We start from the raw sequence: 27,989 nt of genomic DNA, 5'->3' as shown, positions 1-27,989 counted from the left end.
TCTTGCTCTAACACCTCCCTCCCCTGTCCCTATGTATCCTCCTCTCCCTTCCCTATCTTCTCTTCTGCCTCTCTCCTCCTCTTTTTCTGAACCTTTCCTTTTTCCTTCTTCTCTCCTATTAAGGCTATGTCTACGCTATAGCTTATGTCAGTGTAACTTATGTCTCTCAAGGGGCTGAGTAAATCACCTCCTTGAGCAACATAAGTTACACTGCTGTAAGTGCTGGCATGGACAACCGCTTTCTGAGACTCAAGTAGTTAAGCTGACGGGAGAGCTCTCTCCTGGTGGGCTTAGAGAGGCTACATTAGAGAGTTTAGAATGGCACAGGTGCATAGGTGCAGCTGTGCCACTGTAAACTCTCTAGTGTAGCCGTGGATGACGAAGTTGGGGATTTTTGTAGGGTTTTACATGAATAGTGTGTGTGTGCCTCAGTTTCCCTGTGTGCTGCATGTTTAACAAAGTGGTGGGAGAGGGTTTGTTGTTGCAGAGGACCAGCTGCGAGCTTGCCTAGCAGCCAAGACCCCGGACAACAGCCTGGATATGGGGTAAACTAAAAACTGGTGACCTGGTGACTAAGAGGCTCACCCCAGCTTGGCCGTCAGCTGGTTTTGGCCAACGGGAGGACAATGGGCTGAGGAGAGAGGACCCCAGTGACCTGACCAACCAGTTCCAGCCAAAGGGTAAAAAAGGACTGAAGAGAGAAGGCCCGAGCCACCTGTTTACCTGGGACGGAAGACAAAGGAGAGGGGAGGAGCTGTTGGGGGGAGTATGATCAGCTGGAAAGAGCAGGGTCCCCGGACTGGAGAGAGAGAGCAGGAAGAGCCCACCTGGATGTAGGGGAGACTTAGATGTACTGTGCTGAGGGAGGCCAGACCTGAGGGAACTGAGAATTTCCTGTGCTGTGTTCAGACGCTCAATAAAGCCCCCTGTTTTACGCTGGCTAGAGTTGTTCTGGTTTAGAGAACAGGGTTCCATTATTCCCTCAGGGAGTGGAGAGCCCGGGGGTCTAGAGCGGGTGAACTCCCTGAGGGGGCATATGGCGAGAGAGAGGCATGCTAAGGCTCAGAGAGGTGCGGTTTCAGGAGGTGGAGGGGCTTAACCCCTAAGGGAGAGTGCACCCCCAAGAAGGGCTGTCACACTGAAGGGGGTTCCCCCCAGGGACCCTACGGGGCCAAGAGTGGGCACGACCTGTGAGTCCGTGACACCGTGCCCTAAATCATTTTCTGTTCTTCCGGTCCTTACTCCTTCTCTCTCTTCACCCTCCTGGTGTTCTTTTCTCCTTCTTGTCTCTGTCCCATAACCTCACTTTTCATTTCTTTCTCTTTCCCCCTTTTCACTCCTCTTCTTTCACACCTTCCCTTCCCCATTCTCCCTGTCTCCTCATTCACTCCTCCCTCTCTTTCTCCTCCCTTCAATGGAATGAAATTGGGCAATGGGAGCCATTTCAAGCTGGATGTAGGAGACCTTTCCGTCCTTTTGTGCTCTTCTGCTTTCTCCCCTCTGTCTCCTCCCCTCACTTCTCCTCTTTTATCTCATTCCTCACTTCCCTTCCTTATTTCTACACCTCTTCTCTCTCATTCCCCAGAATCTCTCCCCCTTTACAAATTAAGGGCCTGGTCTCAAGGCTGTTTCCCGGCAACATCTGTGGACCCCAAAATTAGTTTTTCCCTGGAGTACAACAATTCCAGCCCCAGGGACAGCACCACTGACTTCTGCCTTGTAGGTAGCCATAGTGCAGGAGACAACAGGGCCACAATATGACCCCCAGCCTGCCAGCCCTATTGGTCAGAGACTACTCCTTTCAATCCTCTCTCTCTTCATTATGGCCAATACTGAGCTGGGCACATGTATTTCAGATTAGAAAGCAGCATAATTTTCTAACAATGAGCTTGTTAGACTGTTGGATTGTGCCACTCCACCATTAACAGCCAGCAGAGGAAGCTAGTACATGCTTTAGCAGCTCTCACATATTCCTCCCAGCAGGGGGCAGTGGTGTATAGACACACAAGCCAGGCCATGGCCAGATGGATTCTGCAGGGTTCAGTGACAACAATAACCCCCCGTACTCTCTGCTGATACTGTCGGGCTTATGGGAACCAAGAATAGGACACGCAGCCTTTCACCCCAGGTTACAGGACTGATTTCACTCAGGCTGGGAGTTACTGACTCTGAAGCTATTCTGGTCTTTGGTCATATCCCAGGTGTAGGTTTCTGAGTGCAGTGCAATGAATCGCTCTCTAAAAAATTGTGTTATTTCTGATCCAGGCTTGGTGATGGACACAAAGAGCCCGAGAAACAGAGACACACAAGGAACTCTGCTTTCACTTGACTGGCTGTACTTCTGTAGACTTGATTTGACTTCAGTGGGGTTACTCCTCACTTACATCGGGGACAGTGAGAACAGAATAAGACCTAAAGAGAGAGAAAACCAGAAACATGCAGAGAGAGACACAAATGGAAACACAAATGGGTGGGGCTGGAGGATTTGTAGCCCTGTTGGCAGCTGGAGATCACTTGTAAAGTGTATTAGCCCATCCCCTTCACTCCCCCTAAGGGACAGACAGATGGTAACTCACATCGTGGAGGAAACAGAACTGGGAGACACTACTGCAGGGATGTGGAGACATCTCCTCCCTGTACTGCTCATCTGGGTCCCAGGTATGGGCCGAGAAACACAAGGAATGGGGTTAAGGTAAAGAGGGGCAGAGTCCCATGTCCAGGGGACACACTCTCTTCTCTGAGACTGAGGGTGGAGGGGATGTCTGCTCCCCACATTTTATCTGCTCTGAGACCCTGGGAGGAATAGAGAGCATAACTAAGGAGTGGGGGAACTAAAGCAAAAATACCCCTCCCAGTTGGCACACCCTTAGCATAGCTCCTACTGATTTAGTGCATGAGAGCCTGAACTCCCAGACAGGACTGGCTCAGGGCAGATCCATTTGTTTGCTCACTGTTTTTGTTTCCTTCCCATTTTCTCTGCTCATCATTCCCTCTGGGTTTCCCTTCATTCTTTTCTCACTTGTTCTCTCTCTCTCTTTCTGTCCTCTCACTCTCTGCCCGCACGGTTCTGTCATGTAGTTTCCGATTTCCTTCCAGGTGTGGGTTCAGCGTATGTGGAGCAGCTGCCCTTCCTTACTGGGAGCCAAGGACAGTCCCTAGTTCTGCAGTGTACACTCAAACAGTCCAACTGTGACAGTATGTTCTGGTACCGGCAGCGGGGAAGCAGGGAGCTGGAGGGGCTCTTCTACTCTTATGGAGACCAATTGGTGAACTTCACAGCCGAGCTCTTGACTGCCCAGAGGAGCAACAAAAACTGGGACCTAAAATGGAGCAAACTTTCACGGTCAGACTCAGCTGTGTATTACTGCGCCTGCAGCACTGCACAGTGACACAAAGCCCTGAGACAGCCAGCAAAATCCCAGAGAGACAGAGAGAGGGGAGGAAATAGAGGGAGCTGTGTGTGCTTAGACGTTGGAAGGACAATGCAGGGGTGTACTTCCAAGATGAAGTGTCTGGAACATACATTGTCTCCAGAAGGAGTGTAAGGATCATCAGGAACCCCCACACCAGATCAGTGACCATGTTGCACACTTGAGATGTAATTGGCTCTATTAAGAGCAATGGGAGTTTTGCCCTAATGGGACCAGGATTTCATTGTTGGTCTCTTGAAATTGGACTTTGATCACTATTGCTAACACTTTTCTTTCTTCCTTGACATTTTCTTCCATTTCTTTCCTATTCTCTCTCACTATTCCCTTTGCTCCAGCTCTCTCACTTTCCATTTCTTTCTCTTCATTTTTTCTATTTCTTTAAATTAAACCCCCAAATCCAGTTGCTGACCCCAACCCTCGCCCTGTGGTTTGGTCTCACTGTGTCTCTGGGGACTGTTCTGACCTGACTGTAATGCCTTATTCACATGATTGCTGAGCCATGGATGTCTAAGCAGGGGGATATGGAGTAAGAGCAGGGAGGTGGTATCAGCAATGCTGTACACAGAGTTGAGACCATTACTGGAATTACCTGCCTAGTCCACAATTCAACAAGGATGATGATAAATTGGTGATGATTCAGAGAAGAGCCACGAGAATGATTAAAGGATTAGAAAACCTGCCTTATAATGATAGACTCAAGGAGCTCAATCTTAAAAAGAAGGTTAAACGGTGACTGGATTACAGTCTATAAATACCTATAATGGGGAAAATATTTGATATTGGTCTCTTCAATCTAGCAGAGAAAGGCATAACCTGATCCAGTGGCTGGAAGTTGAAGTCACATAAACTCCGACTGGAATTAAGGCATAATTTTTTAACAGTGAGAGTAATTAACCCTTGGAACAATTTACCAGGGGTTATGGTGGATTCTTCAGTGCAGCACTGCAAGACAGGATAGACTCCTCCCACCCCACTCTCCTGCTGGTAATAGCTTATCTAAAGTGATCACTCTCCTTACAATGTGTATGATAATCAAGTTGGGCCATTTCCAGCACAAATCCAGGTTTTCTCACCCCCCCCCCCCACACACAAACTCACTCTCCTGCTGATTATCATACACATTGTAAGGAGAGTGATCACTTTAGATAAGCTATTACCAGCAGGAGAGTGGGGTGGGAGGAGGTGTGTATATAATAAGATCTTCTACACTTTCCACAGTATGCATCCGATGAAGTGAGCTGCAGCTCACGAAAGCTTATGCTCAAATAAATTGGTTAGTCTCTAAGGTGCCACAAGTACTCCTTTTCTTTTTGCAAATACAGACTAACATGGCTGTTACTCTGAAATGTTCAGACAGGTTATTCTATCAGCCAAGGGTGAGTGTGACAAATATAAGGAATCCACATGTTATATAACTGTTATGTTCATAGCCTAAACACAGATAAATTAAATAAATACAAAAAATATTCTTGCTGGTTGATTGGCCATAACAGTGCTTTATTTCTTAGAATTCAGAACAATAACACACTAGAACCCCAAAACAGAGAGAAATAAAGCAGGCTGCTCCCTAAAGACCGAGAGACACAACTTCCCCTACTTTATTCTAGGCTGGCTGGCTGCAGATTGACGGCTGCTAGGCCCAGATCACATGCTTCCCTACAGAGCACCATAGCTTGCAAGCAGGACCAGGAAACCTCCCTGAAATTTAAAATGATAGCTTACAACTTTAAACAGTTTAAATATACCACAATTACAGGAATCACTGATAGTCCTGTGACAGTCCCCATCAGCACCAATATCTGCTGTGGTCCCATGTACGGAGCAACTATGAACCAAGGAAAGCTGCCTGTTCCCTTTAGTATACTGGTCCTATGGGATATCATTTTCAATTCAGTCAAACCCACACCACATACTGGTGGGCCGTTACCAAACTTCTACAAGATGTTAAAAAAGAGCAATCTTTGTGCACAGCATTATGTCCTAGCTGTGCTATGGCAGAAAAGTAACATGGTCTCTTTACTTTGTGTAACTCATGTCCTTTCCCAAATGCTCGTATCTACATACCTTGCATGATTTTGCCAAGTATAGACAAGAGAGACAAGCTGTTGAGCTGCACAGAGCTCATCTTAAGATCTGACAAAGGTATTCAGAGTGTAACATAAAATTTAAAAATTCCTCCGGACGGCGATTTAAGAACCAAAAAGCCGGACATGGCCGGGAAAATATGGGTGTATGTTAACCCTGCCTAAAGCTCTTTTTTAAAAAGATGGGCCTGAACAAGAAATGAGCTCTGTTTCACATGTGTGGGTCTCCGCCACTCCCTGGGGGTGTGCTCGGGTGACCAGATGTCCCGATTTTATAGGGACAGTCCCGATTTTGGGGTCTTTTTCTTATATAGGCTCCTATTACCCCCCACCCCCATCCCAATTTTTCACACTTGCTGTCTGGTCACCCTAGGGTGTGCACATGTGTGGGTCTCAGCTGCTTCCTGCCCCCCCCTCATTGAAGCAGGTGTGCAGGGTTACTGCCCTGGGAACTGCAGGGCACCAGTGGACATGGGGCCAGCTGCAGACAGGGGTGTGGGGCAGGGCTAGCTGGAGGCAGGGAGTGCGGGGCTGGCTGCAGGCAGGACAGGGGGTGCGGAGCTGGCTGGAGACAGGAGGGTGCAGGGTTGGCTGGAGACAGGGCAGGGGGTGCGTGCGGCAGGGCCTGGCTGCGGGCAGGGGATGCAGCAGGGGCTGGCTGCAGGCAAGGCAGGGGGTGCGGCAGGGGCTGGCTGCGGGCAGGTGGTGCGGGGCTGGCTGGAGACAGGGGCTGGCTGCGGGCAGGGCAGGGGGTGCGGCAGGGGCTGGCTGCGGGCAGGGGGTGTGGGGGTGGCTGGAGACGGGGGCTGGCTGTGGGCATGGGGTGCGGGGGGGCTGGAGACAGGGGCTGGCTGCGGGCAGGGCAGGGGGTGCAGCAGGGGCTGGCTGCGGGCAGGGGGTGCGGGGGTGGCTGGAGACGGGGGCTGGCTGTGGGCATGGGGTGCGGGGGGGCTGGAGACAGGGGCTGGCTGCGGGCAGGGCAGGGGGTGCGGCAGGGGCTGGCTGCAGGCAGGGGGTGCGGGGGTGGCTGGAGACGGGGGCTGGCTGTGGGCATGGGGTGCGGGGGGGCTGGAGACAGGGGCTGGCTGCGGGCAGGGTGGTGGGTACTCACGGGGAGAGCGGCTCGGAGCAGCCCGAGCAGCAGGACGCAGCCCAGGCCCAGCAGAGCAGCCGGGGACCCACCAGGCAGCAGCGGGAGCCCCAGGGCCAGGGGTCGGGGTAGCAGCAGCAGCATCAGGGCTCATGCCCAGGGCCAGGCGGCAGCCCACATGGCTCCCGCAGCGCAGCGCCCCTGGCGGCCGGAGGAGGAATTACATCACTTCCCAGCCGGGGCCCATCAAAGCCTCAGTGCCCCCTGCAGGGAAGCGGGTTAACAACCGGTTCTAAAACTGCTTCAAAATTTAACAACCGGTTCGCGCGAACCGGTGCGAACCGGATCCAGCTCACCACTGCACATGTCCCTGTAGCGTCACAGCAGCCAGGAGTTGGAGGCTGTCTGCAGCATCCACAGGAAGCCCCCCCGCCCCGGGTGGAGATAAGCTTCTTCTAAGGCCGATTGTTTTATCCTAATGGCTCATTAACCTGAATGATCCCTTCCCAGCCAGTCGTCTAGACAGAGACCCTTTTACCTAATGGACGTTCCCCAGGTGTAAACACATTTGTAATACAGATACATAGTCAATATTCCTAACTTCAGATACAAAAATGATACATGTATACAAATAGGATAATCATATTCAGTAAATCATAACCTTTCCAATGACACCTCACATGACTTATCTTACATAAAATACATTATGATTATGTCATACTCATATCATAATAATATATCTGTGAAGAATATGGGGTGCAGTGTCACAGAAGGATCTAGGAGACTAGGGTGGCTCCAAATGAATCCCAGTTCAGTGACCGCTATGCAGATTCACTGACTATTTTCTACACACAGTTGCAGTAGGGAGGATTTTCTACAGTACTTTCATTTTTTATTTCTTCCTTTTCCTTATTCTCTTTTCAGTTTATTTTTTGCCATTCGTTGTCTCTCTTTTACCCAGCTATCTCCTTCTCCTTTTCTCCACTTCTTCCACTTTTTTCTTTCCTTCTTGAAATTAAAAAACAATTGCAGCCTCTGGCTCCCTCACTTCCCTGGAATACCCTACATGCCCTATAGAAGGCCAGTCCACCCATCCTAGTGAATCACTTTCAGCTAGGGACTCACTCATGTGTTGAGTGTTATTGTATCCATTCCTAATAGTGCTGGAAGAACAAAGTTTTACCTCTTGTAGTATCTTTCACTGGAGTATCCCCAAACAGTTTATTAAAACCTCTTCGTGGTTCACAGATTTGTCACTGTTTTGCAGATGGGGAAACTGAGGCACGGATACTTTAAGTGGCTTACTGGAGGTCACATTGAGAGTGAGAAGCAGAGGTAGGACTAGAACCCAGGATTCTGAATCTCCAGACCCTGCAGTAATTGCTAGACAACACTCCCTCTACTCCAGGGGAGAACATTCTGCCTCCTCTCTCCTCCTTTCTTCTTCAGTTTCCTACTCTTTATTTTTGTTTGTCTGCTGTCTCTCCCTCCCTTTCTTCAGCCTGCCTCCTTTTGTCACTCCTTTCCTTATCCCTCTTTCCTCTGTCCCTATCTGTCCCTTATGTCCCTGTTCCCACAGCCCCTCCCCAGGGAGCAGGACAAATATCCAGGGGGAGGAAGGGTCCTCATGAAAATGGGTTAATGTGCTGGAGATTGGCCCCAACCACTAGTTCAGATCTGAATCAGCACATGAGGAGCAAATCACCTTGCAACTTCCTGACTCAGGTCTGTCTCTATAAAAGGCCCAACTGCATCATGGAATTCAAACATGCTGGAACCTTGGGGAAGTTCCAATCCAAATGGAGATCCAAATTCTCCAGCTTGGTCCCATTTCTAGGATAAATCAAGATGCAAGGGCTAATTCTCATTTGATGTTGTGCAAGCACAACAAAATATGCTCATCACAGAAGTTAGCTCTGGGAATTAAGGACCAGGCCATGCAGCATTTCACATCTCAGGCCCTGCCTACATTAAGGAAGTAAACGCTGGAGTAGCCACATTGAACATACCAGAGTCAGATTCACCACTATAAGCCCTGATTTGCATCAGTGCAGCATTTTTGTATTAGGGTGTGTGTGTCACTATATCAGTGTAGCAACACCACTGCAAATTACTCTCATGCTGGGAGAGCCTAGGCCACAGATGTGGCTCAGCAGCTGTGGTCATGGCAGGGAGTGGGTTGTGGTTGGAAAGTTCATAGAGAGTAACCTTCACTTAGCAGTGCAGAGCTTGGAATGTTGCTGTGATCAGAGAGCTCCCTCACAGGCACACACAGGACACTAGTCAGAAGTGCTCTCCCCTATCTCCCTCACCCTCTCATCAGCTCTGCCAGCCAATCGCTAGAGGGAGCCATGATCACAAGCACTAACCGGAGCGTTACACTGACATGCCCCAGACTTCTTAGTATCCTCATCACTTGATGGATAATTTGCTCAGAGCAATAACCTTGAACCAGCTAGGTTTTTATTTAAGGATACTCAGAAACTGACTGGAATAGCTAATCCAGAATAGCTCACCGTGAGGATACTCTTATTCCAGGATAGCTATTGCCCTTCAAATTCACACTCTACTTTATTCTGGAATAACTTCTGACAAAACCTTAGAGATGATGTTTCTTCTGCTTTCTATATTCTACTTTCCAAAAAAACAGGCAGACAGACAAACTCTGGCATTAGTACACATTCACAGAGAGATAGCATAAGACTGTCCTGGGTACGAGAATACTGTATTAAGCAATACATGTAACCCATATTCAGCCATTCTGTAAATAATCCAGTGTCAGTAATCCCCTAGACCCTGAACCCTAGACCAGGGTGCCTCTAGTTGAGTGTCAGGAGCCACTGTCCAGACTTAGAATCTGGTGCCTGCAACACGGCACACGTGTCCTCCCCTCAGCTGCTGTCTTCCCCATTACTGTTCCTCAGGATAAATTCTTATTCCCATGTTAGTGAGAGGAACTATTGGAGGAGCTGATGGAGACAGAGAGGTACATAGATGAGACTTTCCGGGACACAGTAGAACAGTCCCACCCCCAGTCTGACAGCCTCTGTGCTGTTGAGGAGGATGAAAGTCCCAGGAAAGGAGAGCATCTAACTGGAGCAGAGGGAAACATTTCCATAGTTAGGACCCTCCTTCCAGATGATGTTGTGGTATCCTCTCGCACTGAGGATACCTCTCCGGGGGAGGGAACTCCAGTTATTAGGAAGAGACAGGTATTAGTAATGGGCGATTCAATCATTAGAAGCATAGATAACTGGGTTTGCGATGACCAGGAGAACCGCATGGTGACTTGCCTGCCTGGTGCAAGGTTGTGGATCTCTCAAAACATCTAGATAGACTTATGTGTAGTGCTGGGGAGGAGCCAGTGGTCGTGGTACATGTAGGTACCAATAACATAGGGAAGGATAGGAGAGGTCCTGAACACCAAATTTAGGCTGCTAGGTAAGAGATTGAAGTCCAGGACCTCTATGGTAGCATCCTCTGAGATGCTCCCAGTTCCACACACAGGGCCAGTTAGACAGGCAGAACAGCCACTCTCAATGCCTGGATGAGACGATGGTGTAGGGAGGAGGGCTTTAGATTTATTAGGAACTGGGGAAACTTTTGGGAAAGGGGGAGCCTATGCAGGAAGGATGGGCTCCACCTGAACCAAAATGGAAAGAGATTGCTGGCACTTTACATTAAAAAGGTCATAAAGCAGTTTTTAAACTAAGAGCTGGGGGAAAGCCGACAGGTGCGGAGGAGCACATGGTTCAGACATCCCTTCGGGGAGGATCTATTAATAGGGAATCTCTATGTCCTAGTGAGGATGAGAGGATGGAAAATGATAAAATACAGGCAGGGTCTGATCAGAAACAGTCAAATAAAAAAGAGTCCCATTCAATTACATCATGTAATGGCAGACAGCTAAAAGGAGACAAGTTTTTAAAGTGCTTATATACTGTCATAAATATAAAGGGAAGGGTAAACACCTTTAAAATCCCTCCTGGCCACAGGAAAAACCCTTTCACCTGTAAAGGGTTAAGAAGCTAGGATAACCTCGCTGGCACCTGACCAAAATGACCAATGAGGAGACAAGATACTTTCAAAGCGTTGGGGGAGAAACAAAGGGTCTCTCTGTCTGTGTGATGCTTTTGCCAGGAACAGCAAGGAATGGAGTCTTAGAATTTAGTAAGTAATCTAGCTAGATATGCGTTAAATTCTGTTTTGTTTAAATGGCTGATAAAATAAGGTGTGCTGAATGGAATGTATATTCCTGTTTTTGTGTCTTTTTGTAACTTAAGGTTTTGCCTAGAGGGACTCTCTATGTTTTGAATCTGATTACCCTGTAAGGTATTTACCATCCTGATTTTACACTGGTGATTCTTTTTACTTTTTCTTCAATTAAAATTCTTCTTTTAAGAACCTGATTGCTTTTTCATTGTTCTTAAGATCCAAGGTTTTGGGTCTGTGTTCACCTATGCAAATTGGTGAGGATTTTTATCAAGCCTTCACCAGGAAAGGGGGTGTAGGGTTTGGGGAGGATTTTGGGGGGAAAGACTTTTCCAAGCGGGCTCTTTCCCTGTTATATATTTGTTAGACGCTTGGTGGTGGCAGCAATAAAGTCCAAGGGCAAAAGGTAAAATAGTTTGTACCTGGGGGAAGTTTTAACTTAAGCTGGTAAAAATAAGCTTAGGGGGTTTTCATGCAGGTCCCCACATCTGTACCCTAGAGTTCAGAGTGGGGAAGGAACCTTGACATGGTGGCAGAGCGGTGGAATTAACTTGAAATCATTTTGAGATCAATTTGAGATTTTTTGAACCAGAAGCACAGATTTTAAAAGGAAATATTTTTTTTCCTTTGGGCTGCTGGAAAGCAGCTTTTAAGCTAAAAGCAGTTAGAGGTTTTTTTTCTCTGCTTTGGGGCCAGAGCAGAGACAAAAGGCAATTGTCTTTTGTGAGCTGGAGTTTTCTCGACCTAAAGGCAGGGTAGTTAACTTCCTGCAGGGAAATTCACAAGTCTTCACAGACCTGAAGAAGTTTTTTTTTTACCTAAGAGCAACTAGTGGGTTTTTCTGACTATTTGCCTGGAGACAAAGGTGTTAGGGGTTTTTTTTAAGGATTTTTCTGTAGGCTGACAATCACTACCAGAAAACACAGGTATCCGGACAGCACAGCAAAATTTTACAAGCCAAGTTTTTTGTTTGTTTTATTTCTAACTCTCAGGTGTAAAGGTAGTTAAAAACAGAGAGGCAAACATGACAGAGCCCAAAACAGAAACAGCCAAAGAGACTGCCCACCGGAGAGCTATGAAGGCAAAGGAAAAAGAAATGGAGGAACAGGGAAAAGCCCAAGAGGCTGCCCACAGGAGAGCTATGGAGACAAAGGAAAAAGAATGGAAGCATGCTGAGGAGGAAAGGGAGGCTGCCCACAGGAGTGCTATGGAGGCAAGGGAAAAAGAAATGAAGCATACACTGGAGATGGAGAAGGCAAAGGCTCAGCAGAATAGCAATCCTTCTCCAGGTACTGTTTCACATCCCAGGAAGTTCCCCACCTACAAGGCAGGCGATGATACCGAGGCCTTCTTAGAAAACTTCGAAAGGGCCTGCCTTGGGTACGGTATCTCTACAGACCAATACATGGTAAAGCTGAGGCTGCAGCTCAGTGGACCCTTAGCTGAGGCGGCGGCTGAAATGCCTAAAGAACACATGAACAAGTATGAACTGTTTAAAACCAAGGCGAGAGTCAGAATGGGGCTAACACCCAAGCATTCCCGTCGGCGGTTCAGAGCCCTAAGGTGCAAACCAGACGTGTCATTTACCCAACATGCCTACCACATTGTGAAACATTGGGATGCCTGGATATCAGGAGCAAGTGTTAAATCTCCAGAAGATTTGCCCTTCTTAATGCAAATGGAGCAGTTCTTAGAGGGTGTTCCTGAGGAAACAGAAAGATACATCCTAGACGGGAAGCCCAAAACTGTACTTGAGGTGGGGGAGATTGGAGCCAAATGGGTGGAGGTGGCAGAAAAGAAAAAAACTGGTCGCAGTTGCAGCGGATACCAGAAGGGACAACATCAGACCACACCCTACTTCCCGGGGGCAGCCCAAGGCCCCAACTACCCCCCAAGGAACCCTCCAGCCACCTTATCGTCCCGCCACACCGTTCTCCAGCAACCCACCTCGCCCCAGTGACCCGTCAGCTGGACGATGTTTTAAATGTAACAAGCCGGGGCATGTAAAGGCCAACTGCCCCAAGAATCCCAACAGATTACAGTTCATTGCACAGGAATCACACCAGAGGTCCTCAGGCCCAGAAACCTCCCAGATACCCTCGGAGCGGAGGGAAACTGTGAGTGTGGGCTGGAAGAAGGTCACCGCGTGGAGGGACACCGGAGCACAAGTGTCAGCTATCCATGTTTCCTTAGTGGACCCCAATTTAATCAACCCAGAGATCCAAGTGATGATTCAACCCTTCAAGTCAAACTCTTTCAATTTGCCTACAGCCAAGTTGCCTGTCCAGTACAAGGGCTGGTCAGGAACGTGGACTTTTGTAGTCTATGATGATTATCCCATCCCCATGCTGTTGGGGGAAGACTTGGCCAATCGTGTGAAGCTAGCCAAGAGGGTGGGAATGGTCACCTGCAGCCAGGCTAAACAAGCCGTCATGCCTAGCTCTGTTCCGGAAACTTCTACCAGGACCCGGTCAGAGGTGATGGACCCGGACCCCAGGCCAATGTCTGCAACAGCAGTAGTTTGTACCTTGGGTAAGTTTTAACCTAAGCTGGTAAAAATAAGCTTAGGGGGTTTTCATGCAGGTCCCCACATCTGTACCCTAGAGTTCAGAGTGGGGAAGGAACTTTGACATATACCAATTCTAGAAGTCTAAATAATAAAATGGGTGAACTAGAGTGCCTCATATTAAATGAGCATATTGATATAATAGGCATCACAGAAACTTGGTGGAATGAGAATAATCAATGGGATACAGTAATACCAGGGTACAAAGTATATCGGAAGGACAGAAGAGGTTGCGCTGGTGGGGGAGTGGCATTATACGTGAAAGAAGGCATAGTATTAGATGAAGTAAAAATCGTAAATGAATCAAACTGTACCATAGAATCTCTATGGATAGAAATTCCATGCTTTAATAGTAAGAATAAAGCAGTAGGGATATATTACCAACCAACTGACCAGGATGGTGACAGTGAGTGTGAAATAATCAGGGAGATTAGAGAGGCTATTAAAATAAAAAACTCTATAATAATAATGTGGGATTTCAGTTATCCCCATATTGACTGGGTTCATGTCACTTCAGGACAGGATGCAGAGATAAAGTTTCTTGACACCTTAAATGACTGCTTCTTGGAGCAGCTGGTCCTGGAACCCACCAGAGAAGAAGCAATTCTTGATTTAGTGCTAAGTGGAGCACAGGATCTGGTCCAAGAGGTGAATATAGCTGGACTGCTTTGTAATAGTGACCATAATAGAATTAAATTTAATATCCCTTTGGCAGGAAAAACATCACAGCAGCCCAACACTGTAGCATTTAATGTCAGAAAGGGGAACTACACAAAAATGAGGTTAGTTAAACAGAAATTAAAGGGCCCAGTGGCAAAACTGAAATCTCTGCAAGCTGCTTGGAAACTTTTTAAAGACACCAAAATAGAGACTCAACTTAAACATATACCCCAAATTAAAAAACATAGTAAGAGAACCAAAAAAGAGCCACCGTGACTAAACAACAAAGTAAAAGAAGCAGTGAGACACAAAAAGGCATCCTTTAAAAGTGGAAGTTAAATTCTAGTGAGGAAAATAGAAAGAAGCATAAACATTGGCAAAAGAAGTCTAAAAATACAAGTAGGAAGGCCAAAAAAGAATGTGAAGAACAGTTAGCCAAAGACTCAAAAAGTAATAGCAATTTTTTTTGAAGTACATCAGAAGCAGAAAGCCTGCTAAACAACCAGTGGAGCCACTGGACAATCAAGGTGATAAAGGAACACTCAAGGACGATAAGGCCATTGTGGAGAAACTAAATGTATTCTTGGCATCGGTCTTCATGGCTGAGGATGTGAGGGAGATTCCTGAACCTGAGCCATTCTTTTTAGGTTACAGATCTGAGGAACTGTCCCAGACTGATGTATCATTAGAGGAGGTTTTGGAACAAATTGATAAATTAAACAGCAATAAGTCAGCAGCACCAGCTGGTATTCACCCAAGAGTTCTGAGGAACTCAAATGTGAAATTACAGAACTACTAACTGTAGTCTGTACTCTATCATTTAAATCAGCTTCTGTACCAGATGACTGGAGGATAGCTAATATGACGCCAATTTTTAAAAAGGGCTCCAGAGGTGATCCCAGCAATTACAGGCCTGTAAGGCTGACTTCAATACTGGGCAAACTAGCTGAAACTATAATAAAGAATAATATTGTCAGACATAGAGATGAACATAATTTGTTGTGGAAGAGTGAACATGACTTTAGTAAAGGGAAATCATGCCTCACCAATCTACTAGAATTCTTTCAGGGGGTCAAGAAGCATGTGGACCAAGGGGATCCAGTGGATGTAGTGTACTTAGATTTTCAGAAAGCCTTTGACAAGGTTCTCATCAAAGGCTCTTACGCAAAGTAAGCTGTCACGGGATAAGAGGGAAGGTACTCTCATGGATTGGTAACTGGTTAAAAGATAGGAAACAAAAGGTAGGTCAGTTTTCAGAATGCAGAGATGTAAATAGTCGTGTCCCCCAGGGGTCTGTTCTGGGACCAGTCCTATTCAACATATTCATAAATGATCTGGAAAAAGGGTTAAACAGTGAGGTGGGAAAATTTGCAGATGATACAAAATTACTAAAGATAGTTAAAACCAGGCAGACTGCAAAGAGTTACAAAAGGATTTCTCAAAACTGGATGACTGGGCAACCAAATGGCAGATGAAATGTAATGTTGATAAATGAAAAGTAATGCACATTGGAAAGCACATATAAAATGATGGAGTATAAAATAGCTGTTACCACTCAAGAAAGAGATCTTGGAGTCACTGTGGATAGTTCTCTGAAAACATTCACTCAATGTGCAGCAGCAGTCAAAAAAGTGATCAGAATGCTGGGAATAATTAAGAAAGGGATAGATAATAGAACAGAAAATATCATGTTCCCTCTATCTAAATCCATGGTACACCCACATCTTGCGTACTGTGTGCAGATGTGGTCACCCCATCTCAAAAAAGATATATTGGAATTGGAAAAGGTTCAGAAAAGAGCAACAAAAATGATTAGGGGTATGGAATGGATTCTGTATAAAGAAAGATTAATAAGACTGGGAGTTTTCAGCTTGGAAAAGAGACAGCTAAGGGGAGATATGATTGAAGTCTATAAAATCATGACTGGTGTAGAGAAAGTAGATAAGGAAGTGTTTACTACTTCTCATAACACAAGAACTAAAGGTCACCAAATGAAATGAATAGGCAGCAGGTTTAAAACAAATAAAAGGAAGTATTTCTTCACACAATGCACAGTCAACCTGTGGAACTACTTGCCAGAGGATGTTGTGAAGGCCAAGACCATAAAAGGGTTCAAAAAAGAGCTAGATAAATTCATGGAGGATAGGTCCATCAATGACTATTAGACAGGATGGGCAGGAATGGTGTCCCTAGCCTCCGTTTGCCAGAAGCTGAGAATGAGTGACAGGGGATGGATCACTTGATGATTGCCTGTTCTGTTAATTCTCTCTGGGGCGCCTGGCACTGGCCACTGTCAGAAGACTGGATAGTGGGCTAGATGAACCTTTGTTCTGACCCAGTAAGGCCATTCTTATGTTTTTATGTTCCTCCCTCAGTATCTCTCCCTTATTTCTTTGTTCACACAGCCACTCCTCAGGGAGCAGGACAGTTATCCGGGAGGAGGAAGACTCCTGCTGCAAATGGCATAATGTGCTGGAGATGGGCCCCAACCACTAGCCCAGACTCAAAACATTTCACATCTAAGGCCCTGCTTACGTTAAGGAAGTACATATGGGAGTAACCAAGTTAAACATATTACAGTAAGATTTACCACTGTAACCCCTATTTTGCATCAGCGCAGCACTCTGTATTAGGGGTGTGCATCAGTGTCATCATATCATGTAGCAACACCTCTGCAAATTGCCCTCATGCAGAGAGAGCTTAGGCCACAGGTGTGTGGAGCAGCAGCTACTGTTGTGGTCGGGTGTGGAATGAGGTTAGACAGTTCACAGAGTCACCTTCATTTAGCAATGCAAGGCTTGGAATATTGCTATGATCAGAGAGCTCCCTCACAGGCTCCCCACACACAGGACACTAGCCAGGTGTGCTCTCCCCTATCTCCCTCACCCTCTCATCAGCTCTGCCAGCCAGTCACTAGAGGGAGCCATGATCACATGCATTACCTGGTGTGTTACACTGACATGCCCCAGACTTCTTAGTATCCTCATCACTTGATGGATAATTTGCTCAGAGCTATAACCTTGAACCAGCTGTTTTTATTTAGGGATTCTGGGAAACTGACTGGAATAGCTATTCCAGAATAGCTCCCCGTGAGGAGACTCTTATTCCAGGATAGCTATTGCCCTTCAAATTCACACTGTACTTTATTCCGGAATAACTTCTGACAAAACCTTAGAGATGATCTTCTTCTTCGTGCTTTATTCTAATTTCCAGAAAACAGACCAAAGGACTCTAGTACTAACACACATTCATAGAGAGATAATATAAACCTATCCTTCTGATTATCACAAGACTGTATTAAGCAATAAATATAATTCACGTTCTGTCCTTCTGTGAATAATCCAGCCTCAGTACCTGAAACCCATTAAGCCTCAAGGGGTCACTCTAGTCACCTGTCAGGAGCTCCTGTCCATATCTTCTAGGATATGTGGCTTGCTACATGGCACAAGTCCTCTCCTGTGATAGCATCTTCTCCCTCATCATTCCTGAGGAGAAATTCTCTTCTCTGTGTTAATGGCAAGAAGGCATCATCCAGGCAAAGGGGACAAGACAACAGTCTCCACGGGATTCTTGAAACTGGCTGTCCAGGAAGCAGAGAGAGAAGAGGACATAGGCAGCCATAACTGTCTCCATAAAGGGACACCACTTTGTTTCTCCTCCCACTGAGGAGCATATTTGCTCTTCAGCTCGCTTTCAACTTGAGGTGCAGAGAGGAGGAAACCCACAGTGTGGTGGAGACAAAGCAGAGGAAAGTTACCAGCATGTGGCAATATCTCGTGCTCTCAGCACTGCTCCTCTGGGTCCCAGGTACAGTCTGAGTGACCAAAGGAATGGGGTGGGGCAGGCAGGCCCAGAGTCCCAAGTTGGTCCCAAGTTGAGGGACACATTCTCGTCACTGAGACTGAGGTATGAGGGGATATTTGAAGACCATGTCTCATCTGCTTTGAGACGCTGGGAGGAATGGAAAGAATCACCAAGGACCAGAGATTTTAGAGTTAAAATACACCCACCTGAGACTGTCAGAACCAAGAGTGAATCCCAGATGGGAGACTCCTAATGCACGTAAAGTCAATTCAGTCCACAGGGAAGGCAAATCTCAGCCAAGAATATTGCACAAAGATCCCTGTTTGTTTGCACAGGCAAGGTCTTTTCCATTTTCTGTCTTTTTCTCCTTCTCATTTTTCTCTCTGTGTTTCTCTCTTTCAAACTTTTTTTCTCTCCCTCCCCCACCTCCCCATTTTCTGCATTCATGCGTCCCTCATATTTCTGTCATGTTTTTTTAATGCTTCTTTTCCAGGTATGGAGTCAGCCTATGTGGAGCAGCAGCCCTTTCTCACAGGGGCTCAGGAGAATCCTAAAACCCTGCAGTGTACATTGAAACAAACCAGCTACAACTGGATGTACTGGTATAGGCGACGGGAAGGCAGGGAGCTGGAGGGACTTTTCAACTCTGGAGGAGATGGACCTGGCACCAACTTCACAGCTGAGCCCGTGACAGCCCTGAGAAGCAACACAAAATGGGACCTAACATGGAGAAGCCTTTCACTGTCAGACTCGGCTGTGTATTACTGTGCGTGCAGCACTGCACAGTGACACAGAGCCCTGAGACAGCCAGCAAAAACCCAGAGAGATGGGAGGAAACAGAGGGAGTGCACACACCTATGAGTCAGAAGGTTATTGCAGGGTCATGGTTCCTAGTTGAATTGTCTAGGATACATTCGGTGTCTCCAGATGGGCTGTAAAGATCCCCAGGAACTGCCATGCCATACATCTCAGATATGGCTCTTTCTCTCTCCTGCCCTCCTTTTTCTTTCCAAATGATTTTCTCTTAGTCCCTGTCCTCTCTACTATTCTTTCTTTCTTTCTTTCTTTCTTTCTTTCTTTCTTTCTTTCTTTCTTTCTTTCTTTTCCCCAATCCAATCATTAAGCCCATTCCTACTCCCCTGCAATGCTATTGTGTTCTGGTCCTCCCTGACCTCCTGTCCTGGCTACAGTGGCTGAGACAAGTGCTCTAGTGTGTTGTAGGGGGGTGGCTGCAGTCTGTGGAGCTGCCTTCGCATCTCCATAGGTTTCTGGGTGTCCCCTCTCTTCCGATGGACAGTATGTATGACTTCATATACTAGAAGAGTCAGGCAATGGAAGGGATGCTGGAAGTCCTCTTCATTCCCTAAGAGGTGCAGTCAACACATCACATATGACCCCAGATAACTGGGTATCTGACTGGTGAATCTTGCCCATATGCTCAGGGTTCAGCTGATTGCCATATTTGGGGTCGGGAAGGAATTTTCCTCCAGGGCAGATTGGCAGAGGCCCTGTGTGTTTTTTGCCTTCCTCTGTAGTATGGGGCACGGGTCATTTGATGGAGGATTCTCTGCAACTTGAAGTCTTTAAACCACGATTTGAGGACTTCAATAGCTCAGACATAGGTGAGAGGTTTATTGCAGGAGTGGGTGAGATTCTGTGGCCAGCACTGTGCAGGAGGTCAGACTGGATGATCATGGTGGTCCCTTCTGACCTTGATATCTATGAGTCTATGAACTACACAATCAAGAGGAACACGACAAAGCCCTTCATCCTCAACTTTGTGATTCCCAGTTGCACTTACATCACATATCCCTGTGTTGCTGCGCCTGCAGCCGAGGAGGGCAGTGAACAAGAGCTCCAGAGAGGTGCAGCAAAAGGAAATGGAAAGAAAGAGAGGGATAGGTATCTGTATAGAGAGAGAGCAGCTCCCCATCCCAGTCCCTGGTGGGTGCCTTTTCCTCCTGCTGGGCATCACTGTGGAGGGAGAAGAACAGATTTGGTGGCACCCTTCTTCTATGCCCTAATGAGGCCTCTGTCCATCTAACAAATCTGCAATGTGACCAGCAGCAAATGAGGGTGGTGTCAGTGGAGAGGAAGTTCCATATAAGGGAGAGCGAGTGTTGAAACTGAGCCTGCAAAAGTACTTTCATCAAGGGCTTAAGGAGACCCTGACACATCAGACTGTCAGTGTCACAGCCACCAGCTCATACACAGACACAGTGAGCGTGGAGGGTGGCTGGCTAAAGGCAGTGCCATCCTGAACTCCAGTGGAGATAAGATTCCTTAACACTTAAGCTGAATCAGAAGTTTAAGAAAAGAAATGGTCAGCTGACTTGGGGATGAGTGCGCACAAACACCATTGCTGTGTATCACATATGAGAGAACTACCCATAGTGTTATTTATGCTATAGCAGTCCATCCTTGTGAGCTCAGTAACAGTGTCTTCCCATTGGTGCACACGGTGCTGGAAATGCAGTGAATAGTTGCAGACAATATTAGACCTCAAGACCCTAGGCCACAGGTGTGTGGAGCAGCAGCTATAGTTGTGACAGAGAGTAGGGTGTTGTTGGAGAGTTCAAAGTCTCACTGTCACATAGAAATGTCGAAATAACTTGGAACTGGAAGGCTGCTGTGATCAGGAAGTTGCCTGCTGCAGCTGAGAACAGGCACTGTGCTGTTAGGTGAATGTAAAGCCATTAATGAAAGCATTTATTTGTTTAACACCAGTTCTTCTTGTGTGCATGTGGAGAATAACACAACAGATTCCAGTCCAGCTCTGGTAGAGAGCGAAGCTATTCGCTGCTGACTGTTCAGATCTTGTGCAATATGAATGGGCATATCTCAGGGGCATGAAAAATGTGATGAGCCCATACAACAAACTCGAAGGTATGCTGTGTGAACTCTCTGTAGCTTCCGTGTTTAGTGGGAGTCTGGAGAGAAGAGTGAGGAGGAGAGAAAAAACTGCTTGGCTCTCTTGGTGGCTCTTTCCTCCAGCTCCTAGTTCTGTTACTGAACTGAAAACAAACACCCAAAATGCCCCTACTCCTCCACACAAATACCCCCACAGTAGCAATTAGGATCATACACACAGCTGTGTATGGGTCATATCTCCTGCTAACATGTATTACAGTGATTCAACTGCTGTCTCACTGAATATTCTCACTCTGCCTCCCCAACCCCTCCCTGAACAAAATTCACTCTCTCTCTCATCACTTCCTGTCTCACAGTCTCTGCCAGAGGTTGGAAGTTCTGATTCAGGCTCAGGCTGTGTGTGTCTATGCAGCTGTCTCAGACAGATCCTCAGCCAGACGTGCAGGTACCCAGTGGTTCCCTGTTTGCTCTTCATGGTTGTCCTGTCCCCTTGGGTAAGTGAGCACCATTGAAATCCATTAAATTAACCAACAGCTCATAAACGCGTGTACAGATCTGTTTGCTCTTATCAGAGACAGTAGAGATGGGACAGTTTATAGAGGGCATTTTTTCCATTTCACACTGTCCCCAGTCCCTGTGGGGTGGTTTCCAATGTTATATTCTCTAAGGATGTCTACAGTGAGGTTATAAAATGAAGGTGGTAATCAATCTTCTACCCCCTGGTAGACCCCTCACCTTTGGAAATGTTTCCTGATCTCTAGCCAGAAATCTACGCCCCAGTTCTTTCCCCAATTTCATCACATTAAACCCTCATCTAATTTCATTTCCATTTCCTCACAGGATGTGCCATCCATCAACCCCTAGACATGGTGGTCAGTCAGGGACAGCCACTGACACTGAACTGCTCTCTATCAACAACTCAATTCATGACCATGTACTGGTACAAACAGGCCGTGGGGAAGGACGCAAGGCTGCAGCTGGTGGTGTTTTCTACAGAAGGCTCTAGTGCAAATTTTGAGAAGCCATTTGAAGGTCACTTCCAGAGCAGTGGGACAAAAAACAATGTCCTGTCTCTGTCTGCAGAGAGAGCCCAGTTGCAAGATTCAGGCACATATTACTGTGCTAAGCAAGATCACACAGTGACTCAACTGCCAAAAGTGCTTAGAATAAACCTCCCTGCAAAGGGAAAGGACTTCCCCCACACCCGTGTACAGGCCTGCCTCCTGCATAAGATGCACTCCATCTTGCTCTAACACCTCCCACCCCTGTCCCTATATATCATCCTCTCCCTTTCCTATCTTCTCTATTGCCTCTCTCCTCCTCTTTTTCTGAACCTTTCCTCTTTCCTTCTTCTCTCCTACTAAGGCTATGTCTACACTATAGCTTATGTCAGCGTAACTTATGTCTCTCAAGGGGCTGAGTAAATCACCTCCCTGAGCAACATAAGTTACACTGCTGTCAGTGCCGGCGTGGACGACTGCTTTCTGAGACTGGAGTAGTTAAACTGACGGGAGAGCTCTCTCCTGGTCGGCTTAGAGAGGCTACATTAGAGAGTTTACAGTGGCTCAGCTGCATCGGTGGAGCTGTGCTGCTGTAAACTCTCTAGTGTAGCTGTGGATGACAAAGTTGGGGATTTTTGTAGTGTTTTACATGAATAGTGTGTGCGTGCCTCAGTTTCCCTGTGTGCTGCATGTTTAACAAAGTGGTGGGAGAGGGTTTGTTGTTGCAGAGGACCAGCTGTGACCTTGCCTAACAGCCAGGACCCCCAGAAAGCAGCCTGGAGATGCGGAACCCGAACAACTGGTGACCTGGTGACGAAGAGGCCCACGCCAGCTTGGCCGTCAGCTGGTTTTGGCCAGTGGGAGGACAATGGGCTGAGAAGAGAGGACCCCGGTGACCTGACCAATCCGTTCCAGCCAGAGGGGAACAAAGGACAGAGGAGAGAGGGGCCCAGCGACAGGTTTACCTGGGATAAAAGACAAAGAACAGGGGAGGAACAGTTGGGGACGGTGATCTCGGATGCCCAGCTGAAAAGCGCAGGGTCTCGGGACTGGAGAGAGAGAGAGTAGGCAGAGCCTACCTCGATGCAGGGGAGACTTAGATGTACTATGCTCAGGGAGGCCAGGCCTGAGGGTTTTACGCTGGCTAGAGTCGCTCCAGTCTAGAGAACAGGGTTGCATTATTCCCTCTGGGAGTGGAGGCCCCGGGGGTCCAGAGCAAGTGAACTCCCTGAGGGGGCCCATGGCGAGAGAGAGGCATGCTAAGGCTCAGATAGATGGGGTTCCAGGAGGTGGCGGGGCTTAATCCCCAAGAGACAGTGGACCCCAGAGAAGGGCTGTCACGCTGAAGGGGCCAAGAGTAGGCACGACCTGTGAGTCTGTGACACTGTGCCCTAAATCTTTTTCTGTTCTTCCGGTCCTCTCTCCTTCTTTTCTCTCTTCACCCGCCCGGTGTTCTTTTCTCCTTCTTGTCTCTATCCCATACCCTCACTTTTCATTTCTTTCTCTTCCCCCATTTCCCTGCTCTTCTCTCACACCTTCCTTTCCCCATTCTCCCTGTCTCCTCATTCACTCCTCCCTCTCTTTCTCCTCCCTTCAATGGAATGAAATTGGGCAATGGGAGCCATTTCAAGCTGGATGAGGGAGACCTTTCGAACCTTCTGTGCTCTTCTGCTTTCTCCCCTCTGTCCCCCCCCCCCCACTTCTCCTATTTTATCTCATTCCTCACTTCCCCACCTTATTTCTACACCTCTCCTCTCATTCCCCAGAATCTCTCCCCCTTTACAAATTAAGGGCCCGGTCTTAAGGCTGTTTCCCCATGACATCTGTGAACCCCAAAGTTATTTTTTCCCTGGAGTACAACAATTTCAGCCCCAGGGACAGCACCACTGACTTCTGCCTTGCAGTAAGCCATAGTGCAGGAGACAACAGGGCCACAATATGACCCCTGGCCTCCCAGCCCGCTTTGTCAGAGACTCCTCCTTTCAATCCTGTCTCTCTTCATTATGGCCAATACTGAGCTGGGGACATGTATTTCAGGTTAGAAAGCAGCATAATTTTCTAACAATGAGCTTGTTAGACTGTTGGATTGTGCCACTCCACCATTAACAGCCAGCAGAGGAAGCTAGTACATGCTTTAGCAGCTCTCACAGATTCCTCCCAGCAGGGGGCAGTGGTGTATAGACAAAAAAGCCAGGCCATGACCAGATGGTTTCTGCAGGGTTCAGTGACAACAATAACCCCCCGTACTCTCTGCTGATACTGTCGGGCTTATGGGAACCAAGAATAGGACATGCAGCCTTTCACCCCAGGTTACAGGACTGATTTCACTCAGGCTGGGAGTTACTGACTCTGAGGCTATTTTGGTCTTTGGTCATATCCCAGGTGTAGGTTTCTGAGTGCAGTGCAATGAATCGCTCTCTAAAAAATTGTGTTATTTCTGATCCAGGCTTGGTGATGGACACAAAGAGCCCTAGAAACAGACACACAAGGCACTCTGCTTTCACTTGACTGGCTGTACTTCTGTAGGCTTGATTTGACTTCAGTGGGGTTACTCCTCACTTACATCGGGGACAGTGAGAACAGAATAAGACCTAAAGAGAGAGAAAACCAGAAACATGCAGAGAGAGACACAAATGGAAACGCAAATGGGTGGGGCTGGAGGATTTGTAGCCCTGTTGGCAGCTGGAGATCACTTGTAGAGTGTATTAGCCCATCCCCTTCACTCCCCCTAAGGGACAGACAGATGGTAACTCACATCATGGAGGAAACAGAACTGGGAGACACTACTGCAGGGATGTGGAGACATCTCCTCCCTGTACTGCTCATCTGGGTCCCAGGTACGGGCCGAGAAACACAAGGAATGGGGTTAAGGTAAAGAGGGGCAGAGTCCCGTGTCCAGGGCACACACTCTCTTCTCTGAGACTGAGGGTGGAGGGGATGTCTGCTCCCCACATTTTATCTGCTCTGAGACCCTGGGAGGAATAGAGAGCATAACTAAGGAGTGGGGGAACTAAAGCAAAAATACCCCTCCCATTTGGGACACCCTTAGCATAGCTCCTACTGATTTAGTGCATGAGAGCCTGAACTCCCAGACAGGACTGGCTCAGGGCAGATCCATTTGTTTGCTCACTGTTTTTGTTTCCTTCCCATTTTCTCTGCTCATCATTCCCTCTGGGTTTCCCTTCATTCTTTTCTCACTTGTTCTCTCTCTCTCTCTCTTTTTGTCCTCTCACTCTCTGCACGGTTCTGTCATGTAGTTTCCGATTTCCTTCCAGGTGTGGGCTCAGCATATGTGGAGCAGTTGCCCTTCCTTACTGGGAGCCAAGGACAGTCCCTAGTTCTGCAGTGTACACTGAAACAGTCCAACTGTGACCGGATGTTCTGGTACCGGCAGCAGGGAAGCAGGGAGCTGGAAGGGCTTTTCTACTCTTATGGAGACCAATTGGTGAACTTCACAGCCGAGCTCTTGACCGCCCAGAGGAGCAACAAAAACTGGGAACTAAAATGGAACAAACTTTCACTGTCAGACTCAGCTGTGTATTACTGCACCTGCAGCACTGCACAGTGACACAAAGCCCTGAGACAGCCAGCAAAATCCCAGAGAGACAGAGAGAGGGGAGGAAATAGAGGGAGCTGTGTGTGCTTAGACGTTGGAAGGACAATGCAGGGGTGTACTTCCAAGATGAAGTGTCTGGAACATACATTGTCTCCAGAAGGAGTGTAAGGGTCATCAGGAACCCCCACACCAGATCAGTGACCATGTTGCACACTTGAGATGTAATTGGCTCTATTAAGAGCAATGGGAGTTTTGCCCTAATGGGACCAGGATTTCATTGTTGGTCTCTTGAAATTGGACTTTGATCACTATTGCTAACACTTTTCTTTCTTCCTTGACATTTTCTTCCATTTCTTTCCTATTCTCTCTCACTATTCCCTTTGCTCCAGCTCTCTCACTTTCCATTTCTTTCTCTTCATTTTTTCTATTTCTTTAAATTAAACCCCCAAATCCAGTTGCTGGACCCCAACCCTCGCCCTGTGGTTTGGTCTCACTGTGTCTCTGGGGACTGTTCTGACCTGACTGTAATGCCTTATTCACATGATTGCTGAGCCATGGATGTCTAAGCAGGGGGATATGGAGTAAGAACAGGGAGGTGGTATCAGCAATGCTGTACACAGAGTTGAGACCATTACTGGAATTACCTGCCTAGTCCACAATTCAACAAGGATGATGATAAATTGGTGATGATTCAGAGAAGAGCCACGAGAATGATTAAAGGATTAGAAAACCTGCCTTATAATGATAGACTCAAGGAGCTCAATCTTAAAAAGAAGGTTAAACGGTGACTGGATTACAGTCTATAAATACCTATGATGGGGAAAATATTTGATATTGGTCTCTTCAATCTAGCAGAGAAAGGCATAACCTGATCCAGTGGCTGGAAGTTGAAGTCACATAAACTCCGACTGGAATTAAGGCATAATTTTTTAACAGTGAGAGTAATTAACCCTTGGAACAATTTACCAGGGGTCATGGTGGATTCTTCAGTGCAGCACTGCAAGACAGGATAGACTGGACAAGGTGCATTGGTGTACTGTGTTCACATGAAATTCTCACTGTATTCTGGGAGATGGCATGCGCCTGAGTTCCTCAAGGTTTAGCAATTCCTTCTACTGTCCAGGGGGCAGAGCAGTTCCTCTCAGTATGGGAGTGTCACACACAAACAGCAGGCACGCTGAGCTAGCACATTTATCAGTAGTGTTACCTCTGGTCACGCCTATTTACTAGTACACTCGTCCTCTCCCCTCCCCCAGGATCTGAAACCCCCTTCCTCCCAGACACCTCCCAGTGAGGATGCTGACAGGACATGGAGCTGCTGCAGCTCCTCTCTCTGCTTATAGGGCTGTTGGCCACTGCCCTCTCAGGTGAGACCAGGGCTCCGTGCAATAACCACCTGGTAAGATCAGATTCCCTGGGGAGGTTTCTCACCTATTGGTTGTGACCCCTTTGTCTTCCAGGTGCAACAGGCAGATTAGTGGAGCAGTCACCCCCCTATTTCATGGTGAGGCCAGAAGTGTCACAGTCAGTGACCTGCACCTTGAAGGACACGACCTACATCTGGATGAGCTGGTACTGGCAGGATGCCCAAGGCCATCTGCACTTCCTGGTGCAATCAGGAACCAAGGGTGACAAGGAGGAAATAATCCAGGAGGGAACTTCCTATCGGTATGAGCGGGTCAGTAACACAGAGCTCAGGTTGGAGATGCAGAATGTGACTCAGTCGCAGACCATCTACTGCACCTGCAGTAAGGGCACAGTGAGAGATTAGAGTGGAGATGGTGACAAAAACCTCCCCTAGTTCCAAGAAGGGGGAATCACAGCCCAGCACCCAGAGTCTGAAACAAAGAGGCTGCAGGGGAACTGATTAGTTATCCAGCAGGAAGGAGATGGAATAACACCAACTGTGCAGAGACTCGTCAAGGGAGACCCTTTCTCAATGTCAGGGGCACTGTTATCATTTACATCAACAGCAGCCCACTCTGAACATGCTGCTAACTCTCTCCTTTAGGTCCCCTCAGGGGTGCTGGAACAGTTTGTATAGTGGGGGTGCTGAAAGCCTCTGAACCAAACTTTAAACCCTGTATATGATGGAAACCACTTCAATCCAGGAGGTGCAGCAGCACCCCCAGTTCCAGCACCTATGGTTCCCCACACACAGGACACACCTGCCCTCTGGTTATGTGTGCTCTATTCTGTTTCCCACACACTTTGATCAGCTCTGCCAGCCGGTCACTAGAGGGAGCCAGGATAAGAACTGGAATGCGTTACCTAGGGAGGTGGTGGAATCTCCATCCTTAGAGGTTTTTACGGTCAGGCTTAACAAAGCCCTGGCTGGGATGATTTAGGTGGTGTTGGTCCTGCTTTGAGCAGGGGGTTGGACTAGATGACCTCCTGAGGTCTCTTCCAACCCTAATCTTCTATGATTCTATTCTATGATTCTATAAAACGTACAAACCGGTGTGTTACACTGACACTCCCCAGATTGTTCAGTGCTCTCCGCACATGAGGGGTAATATGCTCAGAGCTGTAACCTTAAACCAGCTACAGTTTTAATTTAGAAACTGTATTTTTTCTGGTTTCTTTTTTTGTTCAGGAAAGAGCCAGACATACACCTGCACTCACACAGGTACATACACAGAGAGAGATAAAATCACAACAGTGAACTGCTATAGGGAAATGTAATTTAAATAACAGATATAGTATTCACCCTT

General features: G+C 47.3%; 1 long non-coding RNA gene across 3 annotated transcripts; it reads left to right on the top strand.

The window, feature by feature from the left end:
• Positions 1-141: 141 nt before the first annotated feature.
• LOC119567275 lies at positions 142-27,645 on the top strand. Of its 3 annotated transcripts, none has more exons than XR_006290847.1 (3): positions 142-2,658; positions 24,995-26,642; positions 26,736-27,645. It is a non-coding gene; the product is annotated as an uncharacterized LOC119567275 (long non-coding RNA). The 3 variants fall into 3 exon arrangements; XR_006290842.1 differs by lacking the exon at positions 142-2,658 and adding an exon at positions 23,929-24,556; XR_006290846.1 differs by lacking the exon at positions 142-2,658 and adding an exon at positions 23,929-24,590.
• The last annotated feature ends 344 nt before the right edge of the window (positions 27,646-27,989 follow it).

Source organism: Chelonia mydas, chromosome 1, assembly GCF_015237465.2.
Source record: "Chelonia mydas isolate rCheMyd1 chromosome 1, rCheMyd1.pri.v2, whole genome shotgun sequence".
Taxonomy (NCBI): domain Eukaryota; kingdom Metazoa; phylum Chordata; order Testudines; family Cheloniidae; genus Chelonia; species Chelonia mydas.
This window is presented reverse-complemented; position numbering and strand designations above follow the sequence as displayed.